At 42.0% G+C, this 11,448-nt stretch overlaps 1 long non-coding RNA gene across 6 annotated transcripts in view; it reads right to left on the reverse strand.

Annotated features, from left to right (window-relative positions):
• LOC112813432 (uncharacterized) overlaps window positions 1-9,969 on the reverse strand; it is a 33,474-nt gene extending 23,505 nt beyond the window's left edge. For all 6 annotated transcript variants that reach the window (XR_012377218.1, XR_012377215.1, XR_012377217.1 and 3 more), the window contains exons 1-2: window positions 9,851-9,969; window positions 8,977-9,056 (exon numbers count right to left, since the gene is read on the reverse strand). This is a non-coding gene — a long non-coding RNA (uncharacterized lncRNA). The remainder of the gene's footprint in view (window positions 1-8,976; window positions 9,057-9,850) is intronic.
• Window positions 9,970-11,448: the final 1,479 nt, after the last annotated feature.

The following is an 11,448-nucleotide window of genomic DNA, read 5'->3' on the forward strand; positions in this document are numbered from 1 at the left end:
TCATACAGGAATTCAGTCAAGTAGCAGGATATAAAATCAGTGCACAGAAATCAGTGGCATTCCTAAACACCAACAACAAGACAGAAGAGAGACAAATCAAGGAGTCGATCCCATTTACAATTGCACCCAAAACCATAAGATACCTAGGAATAAATTTAACCAAGGAGGCAAAGGATCTGTACTCAGAAAACTATAAAATACTCATGAAAGAAATTGAAGAAGACACAAAGAAATGGAAAAACATTCCATGCTCATGGATTGGAAGAAAAAACATTGTGAAGATGTCAATGCTACCTAGAGCAATCTACACATTCAATGCAATCCCCATCAAAATACCATCCACTTTTTTCAAAGAAATGGAACAAATAATCCTAAAATTTGTATGGAACCAGAAGAGAGCCCGAATACCAGAGGAATATTGAAAAAGAAAAGCAAAGCCGGTGGCATCACAATTCCGGACTTCCAGCTCTATTACAAAGCTGTCATCATCAAGACAGTATGGTACTGGCACAAAAACAGACACATAGATCAATGGAACAGAATCGAGAGCCCAGAAATCGACCCTCAACTCTATGGTGAACTAATCTTTGAAAAAGCAGGAAAGAATGTCCAATGGCAAAAAGACAGTCTCTTCAACAAATGGTGTTGGGAAAATTGGACAGCCACATGCAGAAGAATGAAACTGGACCATTTCCTTACACCACACACAAAAATAGACTCCAAGTGGTTGAAAGACCTAAACGTGAGACAGGAGTCCATCAAAATCCTAAAGGAGAACACAGGCAGCAACCTCTTCGACCTCAGCCGCAGCAACTTTTTCCTAGAAACATCGCCAAAGGCAAGGGAAGCAAGGGCAAAAATGAACTATTGGGATTTCATCAAGATAAAAAGCTTTTGCACAGCAAAAGAAACAGTCCACAAAACCAAAGGACAACCGACAGAATGGGAGAAAATAGTTGCAAATGACATATCAGATAAAGGGCTAGTATCCAAAATCTATAAAGAATTTATCAAACTCAACACCCAAGGAACAAATAATCCAATCAAGAAATGGGCAGAAGACACGAACAGACAGTTTTCCAAAGAAGACATCCAAATGGCCAACAGACACATGAAAAAGTGCTCAACATCGCTCGGCATCAGGGAAATCCAAATCAAAACCTCAATGAGATACCACCTCACACCAGTCATAATCGCTAAAACTAACAAGTCAGGAAATGACAGATGTTGGCGGGGATGTGGAGAAGGGGGAACCCTCCTACACTGTTGGTGGGAATGCAACCCGGTGCAACCACTCTGGAAAACAGTATGGAGGTTCCTCAAACAGTTGAAAATAGAGCTACCATATGATCCAGCAATTGGACTACTGGGTATTTACCACAAAGATACAAATGTAGGGATCCGAAGGGGTACGTGCACCCCAATGTTTATAGCAGCAATGTCCACAATAGCCAACTGTGGAAAGCCAAGATGTCCATCGACAGATGAATGGATAAAGAAGATGTGGTAGATATACACAATGGAATATTATGCAGCCATCAAAAGGAATGAGATCTTGCCATTTGCAACGACATGGATGGAACTGGAGGGTGTTATGCTGAGTGAAATAAGTCAATCAGAGAAAGACATGTATCGTATGACCTCACTGATATGAGGAATTCTTAATCTCAGGAAACAAACTGAGTGTTGCTGGAGTGGTGGGGGGTGGGAGGGATGGGGTGGCTGGGTGATAGACATTGGGGAGGGTATGTGCTATGGTGAGCGCTGTGAATTGTGCAAGACTGTTGAATCACAGATCTGTACCTCTGAAACAAATAATGCAATATATGTTAAGAAAAAAAAGAAGAAGAAGATAGCAGGAGGGGAAGAATGAAGGAGAGTAAGTTGGAGGGGGAGATGAACCATGAGAGACGATGGACTCTGAAAAACAAACTGAGCGTTCTAGAGGGGGGGGGGTGGGGGGATGGGTTAGCCTGGTGATGGGTATTAAAGAGGGCACATTCTGTGTGGGGCACTGGGTGTTATGCACAAACAATGAATCATGGAACACTACATCAAAAACTAATGATGTAATGTATGGTGATTAACATAACAATAAAAATAAAAAAAAACAGAAATGTAAAGAAAACTTCCAAACTTGTTCTATGAGGCCAGCATTACCTTGATCCCTGCACCAAAGAGCCCACCAAAAAAGCTGAATTACAGACCAATATCCCTGATGAACATGGATGCAAAAATTCTCGCCAAGGTACTAGCCAATAGGATCCAACAGTACATTAAAAGGATTAGTCACCATGACCAAATGGGATTTATTCCTGCACTGCAAGGTGGTTCAACATTCACAAATCAATCAACGTGATACATCACATTAATAAAAGAAAGGACAAGAACCATATGATCCTCTCAATTGATGCAGAAAAAGCATTTGACAAAATACAGCATCCTTTCTTGATTAAAACTCTCCACAGTGTAGGGATAGAGGGAATATACCTCAATATCATAAAAGCCATATATGAGAAGCCCACAGCAAATATCATTCCCTTAAAAAAAAAAGATTTTATTCATTTATTTGACAGAGAGAGAGAGCAAACACAAGCAGCGGGAGGAGGAGAGGGAGAAGCAGGCTCCCACTGAGGAGGGAGCCTGATGCAGGGCTGGATCCCAGGACCCTGGGATTATGACCTGAGCCAAAGGCAGTCACTGAACCAGCTGATCCATCCAGGTGCCCCTGAATATCATTCTCAATGGGGACAAACTGAGAGCTTTTCCCCTAAGGTCAGAACACGACAGGGATGCCCACTCTCACCATTATTTTTCAACATAGTAAGAGAAGTCTCAGCACCAGCAATCAGACAACAAAAAGAAATCAAAGGCATCCAAATCGCCAAAGAAGAAGTCAAACTCTCACTCTTTGCAGATGATATGATACTTTACGTGGAAAACCCAAAGACTCCACCCCAAAATGGCTAGAACTCATACAGGAATTTAGCAATGTGGCAGGATATAAAATCAACACACAGAAATCAATTGCATTTCTGTACACTAACAATGAGACAGAAGAAAGAGAAATTAAGGAATTGATCCTATTTTCAACTGCACCCAAAACCATAAGATACTTAGGAATAAACCTAACCAAAGAGGAAAGGACCTATACTCTAAAAACTACAGAACACTTATGAAAGAAATTGAGAAAGACACAAAGAAATGGAAAAACATTCCATGCTCTGGATTGGAAGAATAAATGTTAAAATGTCTATGCTATGCAGAGCAATCTACACATTCAGTGCATTCCTTATCAAAATACCATGAACATTTTTTGCAGAGCTGGAACAAATAATCCTAAAATGTGTATGGAACCACAAAAGACCCCAAATAGCCAGAGGAATGTTGAAAAAGAAAACCAAAGCTGGTGGCATCACAATTCCGGACTTCAAGCTCTATCACAAAGCTGTAATCATCAAGACAGTATGGTACTGGCACAAAAACAGACACAGAGATCAATGGAACAGAATAGAGAGCCCAGAAATGGACCCTCAAGTCTATGGTCAACCAATCTTTGACGAAACAGGAAAGAATGTCCAATGGAAAAAAGACAGTCTCTTCAACAAATGGTGTTGGGAAGATTGGACAACCACAAGTAGAAGAATGAAACTGGACCATTTTCCTATACCATACACAAAGATAAGCTCCAAATGGATGAAAGACCTCAGTGTGAGACAGGAATCCATCGAAATCCTAGAGGAGAACGCAGGCGCAACCTCTTCAACCTTGGCCTCACCAACTTCCTGCTAGACATATCTCCAAAGGCAAGGGAAACGAAAGCATAAATGAACTATTAGGACTTCATCAAGACAAAAATCTTTTGCACAACAAAGGAAACAGTCAACAAGAGTAAAAGTCAACCTATGGAATGGGAGAAGATATTTGCAAATGACATATCAGATAAAGGGCAAGTATCCAAGATCTATAAGAACTTATCAAACTCAACACCCAAAAAACAAATAATCCAGTCAAGAAGTGGGCAGAAGACACGAACAGACATTTCTGCCAAGAAGACATCCAAATGGCCAACAGACACATTGAAAATGCTCAATATCACAGCATCAGGGAAATACAAATCAAAACCACAATGAGATACCTCCTCACACCAGTCAGAATGGCTAAAATTAACAAGTCAGGAAACAACAAATGTTGGTGAGGTTGTAGAGAAAGGGGAGCCCTCCTACAGTGTTGGTGGGAAGGCAAGGTGGTACAGCCACTCTCGAAAACAGTATGAAGTTCCTCAAGAAGCTAAGAATAGAGCTACCTTAAGACCCAGCAATTGCACTACTAGGTATTTACTCCAAAGATACAAATGTAATGATCCAAAGGGGCACCTGCACCCCAATGTTTATAGCAGCAATGTCCACAATAGCCAAACAATAGAAAGAGCTGAAATGACCATCGACAGATGAATGGATAAAGATGTGATATGTACATACACACACACACACACACACACACACACACACACACACACACAAATATATACAACGGAATATTACTCAGCCATCAGAAAGGATGAAATCTTGCCATTTACATTGACGTGGATGGAACTAGAAGGGTGTTATGCTGAATGAAATAAGTCAATCAGAGAAAGACAATTATCATATGGTTTCACTCAAATGAGGAATATAAGAAATAGCACAGAGAATCATAGAGCAAGGGAGGGCAAAATGGAATGGGAAGAAATCAAAGAGGGAGACAAAGCATGAGACTCTTAACTATGGGAAAGAAACTGAGCGTTCTGGAGGGGAGGTGGGTGGGGGGATGGGGTAATTATGTGACGGGCATTAAGGAGGGCATGTGATGTAATGAGCACTGGGTGTTATATGCAATTGATGAACTACTGAACTCTACATTTGAAACTAATGATGTACTATATGTTGGTCAGTTGAATTTAAAGAAAAAAAAAAGAAAAGCTTTATGACATTGGATTTGGGAATGATTTATTGGATACAACACCAAAAGCACAGGCAAGAAAAGACAAAATAGACAAGTTAAACTTCATCAAAATTTTAAAACTTTTGTGTATCAAAGATATCAACAGAGTAAAAAGGCAGCCCATGGAATGGGAGAAAATGTTTACAAATCATATTTCTGGTGAGGGATTGCTATCCAGAATATATAAAGAGCTCTTACAATTCAGTGCACAAACACATGCACACACACAAACAGAATGGGCAATTCAAAAATGGGCAAAGGACTTAAATAGACATTTCTCCAAAGAAGATATACAAATGGCCCATAAGCACATGAAAAGATGCTTAATATCACTAGTCATCGGGGAAATGCAAATCAAAACCACAATGAGATACCACTCACACCCATAAGGATGGCTATTATTTAAAAAACCCAGGGCACCTGGCTGGCTCAGTCAGTAGAGCATGTGACTCATGATCTTGGGTTGTAATTTCGAGTCCCATGTTGGGTGTAGCAGTTACTTAAAAATAAAATCTTTTAAAAAATAAAATTAAAATTAAAAACCCAGAAAATAACAAGTATTGACAGGGATGTTGAAACTGTAGAATTCTTGTACATTCCTAGTGGGAGTGTAAAATGTTATAGCCACTGTGGGAAACTGTATTGGCAGTTCCTTAAAAATTTAAGCTTAGAATTGCCATAGGATCCAGCAGTTCCACCTCTGTAGTTAAAGAAGTCAAAAGAGAAAAGAAGTTAAACAAACTAAAAGAAGTTTAAGGAAAAAAATTAAGGAGAAAGGAAGGGAAGGCAGGGACTCAAATAGATATTTGTACACCCATGTTTATAGCAGCATGAGTCACCATAGAGAAACGTAGAAGTAACCTGCGTGTCCATAGACTGAAGAATGGATAAACAAAATGTGTTGTATACATGCAGTGGAGTATTATGCAGCCTGAAAAAGGAAGGAACTCTGACACATGCTACTACATGGACGAACCTTGAGGACATCACGCTAAATGAAATAAGCCAGTCATAAAAGGACAAATACCATATGTTTCCACCTATATGAGGTACTTAGAGTAGTCAAATTCATAGAGACAGAGAATAGAATGGAGGTTGCCAGGGCTGGAGGAAGGGGAAGATGGGGAGTTATCGTTTATTGGGTAAAGAGTTTCAGTTTTGCTCCTAATTCCATATATTTTTTGCTTATTTTTTTATCTTGAATTCAGGATTGTGCAATTATTCCTCTTTAATTTCAATACCAATTTTGATCTATTATTCCTCCCTCACAGCTCTCTTGGCCCCATCCTTCACTCTTCTTTGCCAGCAACCTCACCTCCTCAACGCTGGAGGACTTGTGCACGCCACCAATCAGCTTCCCCAGCTTTTGGGCTGCCCCTTGCTTCAATCCATTCTGCATGCCCCTGCCAGACCTATTTTATACAGTAATTGTCTTATCATGTAATTCCCCTGATCAAGACCGAAGAGTGGTTTCTATTGCTTCCCATATCAAATTGAGATTTCCTTTCTTGGCTTTTGAGGCCATCCTTCTTTCCTTCTCTTTTCAATTTCATTCTATTACTCAAATGACTATTTTGGTGAAGCTGTTACCTTCACTGTCAGCCGGTCTGATCGTCTCCCCTGTTCATTCCCACTTCCATTCCCTCATGTGTGTTGTCCCTCTGCATGTCCTCCACCCCCAGCTTTATTATAGGGACCAACTCATGTACCACAACCACCATGACATCTTTCCTGGCCACCCAAATTCACATCCATCCTTCATTTCTCTCATTCATTTAACAAGTATTTACAGATTCCTCTTAGAATGTAAGCACTGTGCTAGATGCTGATGAATACGTGATAAGAAAAATTCATTTCTTGACTTCATGGAGTGGGTGAGATAGACTAAACAATTGCTCTAAGGGACACAAATGGGATGCTGTGATACCAAATGGTGTGTGTGTGTGTGTGTGTGTGTGTGTGCGTGCGTGTGTGTGTGTGTGTGTGTATGTGGTGGGGATGGGTGGGTATTTTGATGGGTAATCAGAAAAGGCCTTTTTGAGGAGGTAACAAATAAGCTGGGACCTAAGGAGGTGAAAGCATCAGCCACCGGAAGGGGCTGGAGTCAAGAGCATGCTAGTCCAAGGAACCAGTGTGTGTGAGTCCGGAAGCATGAAGAAGAGCTTGGCACACCGGAGATATTGGACTTAGAATGGTTTGGCTGGAGCATAGTGAGTAAGGGTAGAGGGGCGTGAAGTGGAACTAGAGAGGTGCCCGGGACCTGGTAGGCCATGTGAAAGAGCTTAGATTTTAGACGAATTGCACTGGGAAGCCATTAAAGATCTTCAAGGAAGGAATTGATGTATATGAGCTAAACATTTTAAGATCGCTCTGGCTACTATGTGGAGAGTAGACTGAAGAACAGCAAGAGTGGAAGTAAAAATTAAGAAATGAATGTAGGGGCGCCTGGCTGGCTCAGTCAGAAGGAGCCTGCAACTCTTGATCTCGGGGTTGTGAGTCTGAGCCCCACGTTGGGTGTAGAGATGACTTAAATGAACAAATAAAAACGTAAGAGGAAAAAAAAGAAATGAATGTAATAGACCAGGTGAAAGATGGCAACTTGAACTGGAATGGAAAGAAGTAGATGGATTTAAGATATGTTTGGAAATAGATATAAAAGGATTTGCTGATGGTTTTATGTGAGGAGTAAAGAATTAAGAGTGAGTCCTGTGTCTGACCTGAGAACTAGGTGGTGGGACCTGTATGATTTATGGAGATTCAACGTGGGGGAAATGCAGCAGTGAAGTTTAGGACTTGTTAAGTTTGAGGTGCCTGCAAGACTCTCACAAGGCAGTGTCAGGGTGCCAGTTGACTCTACAAGTCTAGAACTCCTATAAAAGGCAGTGAGGGAGATAGAAATTCTAGAGCTGTTAGCATACAGACGGTGACTGGATGAATTAGAAGAGTAAGCAGAAGGCCTAGGACCAAGCCGAGGCCCTGTTTGTCTGATGACGGGAATGATCGAAAGCAAGGGGAGAGATTCATAATGCAGGAAGGGGGTCGGAGGTATCACCACAAGACCAGTAACTTCATTCTGTATGGCCCTAGTCTGTCTTTATTGGCTAATGCAGTAATTATTTCAGTATGTAATATGAACAGGGAATACGGTGATGTGGAGAATAGACTATGGTCCTACTCTGTAGTCATTGCTGGCATGTATCTTCTCCATGAGACGCATGTCCGTTCCTTGTAGGTGACTACTACAATGTCCCTATATTCCACTGTGCCCCTACAGTGCAGGATACAAAGTAGATGCTCAGTGCTTCTTGATTAAGTGGTGGTAAGACTGTCTTATAAAGGCCCTTGCTGAAGCCATGGACTCTGCTGCACAGTGCTAAAGATCATTTCTTTCCTGAGCCAAGTGATGCCTGATACTTTGTATGGATATGATCTTTCTATTTCCTTACTGGTATTATTACACTTTTAAATAGTAATGATTATATTTTAAAGGTCTTGCAGGCACTAAGAACAACAGGAATGAAGAGAATTCTAGGGATTCTCCAGCTTCATTGACAAGGAAAAAACAAACTAATCTTCACAGCGGCGTGTTGACATTTCAAAACTGGCATTTAATTATTTACATACCTTAGTATATTAAAGGTACATATACACTTGTATAAATAAATCTGTGTGTGTGTGTGTGTGTAAAAATTTTTAATAGCACAACTACTGACAGCTAGAATAAAGAGCCTGGGAGAATTTTTGCAGTTGGGGAACAAAATAAATCACAGTAATCCGTGATTCCCTGTAACCAAACCGGATTTTTTCAACCTGTTCTTTGGAATCCCAGGGTCCTTCATAATTGCTTTGGGCTTTGAGGGGTTATTTTGCAAGGGAAGACTGAGTTCTTGTGCATTTGGTGAAATAGCTGCATTTTTCCATGCTTTAAATATGTGTGAGGAAATCCTTTCTGAACCTTCTCTTAATCTTCTCTGTCTGTGATCATATACTCACCTTCTTCTTCTAGCAGTATTGGTTGCCAAGCACAACTAAGCACTGAGCCAGAAAGTGAACAACAGTTGGAGTGTGGTCACCTGTAGGCAGAAAACAGATCGCATCCATTATAGTAAACCAGATAAAGAGCCATGTTAAAGACAGAGACAATTTTTATTTCTACAATCCTCATAGCATACCTTCTTTTTAACCTAGTTTATTATTCAACTGCCTCCAATATAAAATGTTTGGCCACAGACTGGCTTTTGTGCTTTACAAACTATTTGCTCTAGATGTGTCATTAGAATCTTATCACCAAATTAAGATGCCATGACTTTTCTTAAATACAAGGGCTTGAGGCTTTGAAAAACAATTACTGGTCTAGGTTAGAGAAAAGAAAGTGGCAGTAAAGCTCAAGTTCTTTAAACAGCACAGAAAATACAATTTAATGTTTTTTAAAGCAAAAGAGGTGAGTTTGTGAGCTGGATTTTGCAGAATAAGCAAGTCTTTGCAAATGACCTTGCCGTGTTCTCCCACCCCACCCCTGCCCATCTCCCACACCACAGCACACTCCTCCTCCTGAGGGGCCAACATGATCACCTGAGTCCCTTGCTTAAAACATTGATGGAGTTCAGGCTCCTCAGTGGGCCACACCGGGCCCTCTCTCCCTCGGCTCGCTTCTCACCTCCACCTCCTTTATAGCTCCCACCCAGTTTCAAGAGGCAGGTCTTTGCTGTGCCCACTTCCCCTGTTTAAATGCCCACCACCACCTTCCACCTAGGGGAAAAGTCACCTTCCCGTTGAGGCTTCAGGGTACCTTCCTCTCTGGCCTGCTGCCCCCTGCACCATCGCCACAGTAACGACCGTATTGTACTCTAATAATCAATTTACGCACCTGTTTCCTTGTCCCAGCCTCAGCATGGTTCTGGACACACAGGAGGTGCTCTCTAGATGGTGGTTGCTGAGGAAATGAGTCCTTGTCTTAACTACAGCTTCCCTGTCCTCTCAGCACTTTGAAAGTTCTCAGAAAAGGAAAAGGAAATGACTAAAGTGTAGACCGTTTAAACAGAACACAACCACCACCCTGCCCGGGGTACCACCCACTACCACTGGGGAGGAGGAAGAAGGAGCACTGAGGCCAAGAGCCCAGCAGCACTGCTGTGGAGGTGCTGTGATTTCTCTGGTTTACAACAGCCAGGACCGGCTACATAATCTGGGGGGCCCAGTGCAAAATGGAAATGTGGGGTCCCCTACCCAAAGATTGTTGAGAATTTCAGCAGACCAAGACGCAGCCCAGGGCAGCTGCACAGGTCGCACACAGTGAAAGCTGGCCCTGTTGACAGCACGAGAGTAGAGAGGCTGAGAGAAATTTTGGATTAATTTTTTTAAAGAGTAGCTTTAAATCTGTAAATTTGTTTTAGAATTTCTATTTTCTCATGCCTCACTCCTCATAAGACCCCTACAATTATTTATTTTCATTTAGAAGTACAGACTCTTTCAAAATGTTTATTTATTCCATGTTGTTTTAGGAAAAATACCACATACTCTTTGTCAGTCCTTGAGGAATAATGCTATGATCCACACCCCACCACGTAGCCCTGAAATGAAGTAACACATCATTATTGCATTTCCTCCATTCAGCCTCTCAGTTTGGGGGAGACTGGCTAGGCTTTCACAGGATTGTGTTAACATGAAATATCTTTATCAACCTTTTGCTAATTTGTAAAAATTCGTTCTCTGTGCAATAGCATCCAGTCTCTCAAGTGTGATTTTCTTTCACAGTATTCTTAGTAAATTAGAAATTGTTCTGTTTAAACCCCAAATGAACTTAGTTTACCAGATATCATCGTGATGAAATGTTGTTGGTATCTGCTGACAATGTAAATGAATGAAGATTTATGAAGGGGTCTTTTCAAAACTCAGCTACTCTGCGGTGGGCAGCTCATTTGCACTGCCGCGCCTTCTCCAGCAGGGGGCCGCGCGAGCGCTGTCACATGCCCAGCTTCGCCCAGCAGGGGCCACCTGGCTCCTGCCCACCCTGCGCTCCCTCCGAGGGACAGTAGGAGGGGACTACACACTATCGGTGAGCACAGCACTATCAGCTGGAGCAGGGAGTGGGGCCCCCCAAGAAGCAAGTCCCGTGGACAGATGCCGGGTCGCAACCTTCCTTGGTTAGGGCTCTCCTCTCGCCGTTCCCCGTGCTGAGCTGTTTGCTCTCTTCCATACGCCTCAAAGCCGGAGAACCGAGCAATATGGCTAAATTCATGAAACCAAACGCTCATTTTACTCTCCTAGCATGAAATGTTCACCACGCAGGCCCATCTGAATAGATCTGATTGTGCCAGAATTCTTAAACTTGAGCTCCGCTTTCTCATCGGCAAAGGCGATGATTAGCACCTACGTCTTAGGCCCCTCAAAGATTAGCACGAGCACGTGCATGGAGGTGACTGGTGGGGGAGGCGCTGCAATAGTTGGCTCACTTTTGTTGCCTGG

Source organism: Callorhinus ursinus, unplaced genomic scaffold (assembly GCF_003265705.2).
Source record: "Callorhinus ursinus isolate GAN/ISIS: 27379988/994484 unplaced genomic scaffold, GSC_fseal_2.0 scaffold121, whole genome shotgun sequence".
Taxonomy (NCBI): domain Eukaryota; kingdom Metazoa; phylum Chordata; class Mammalia; order Carnivora; family Otariidae; genus Callorhinus; species Callorhinus ursinus.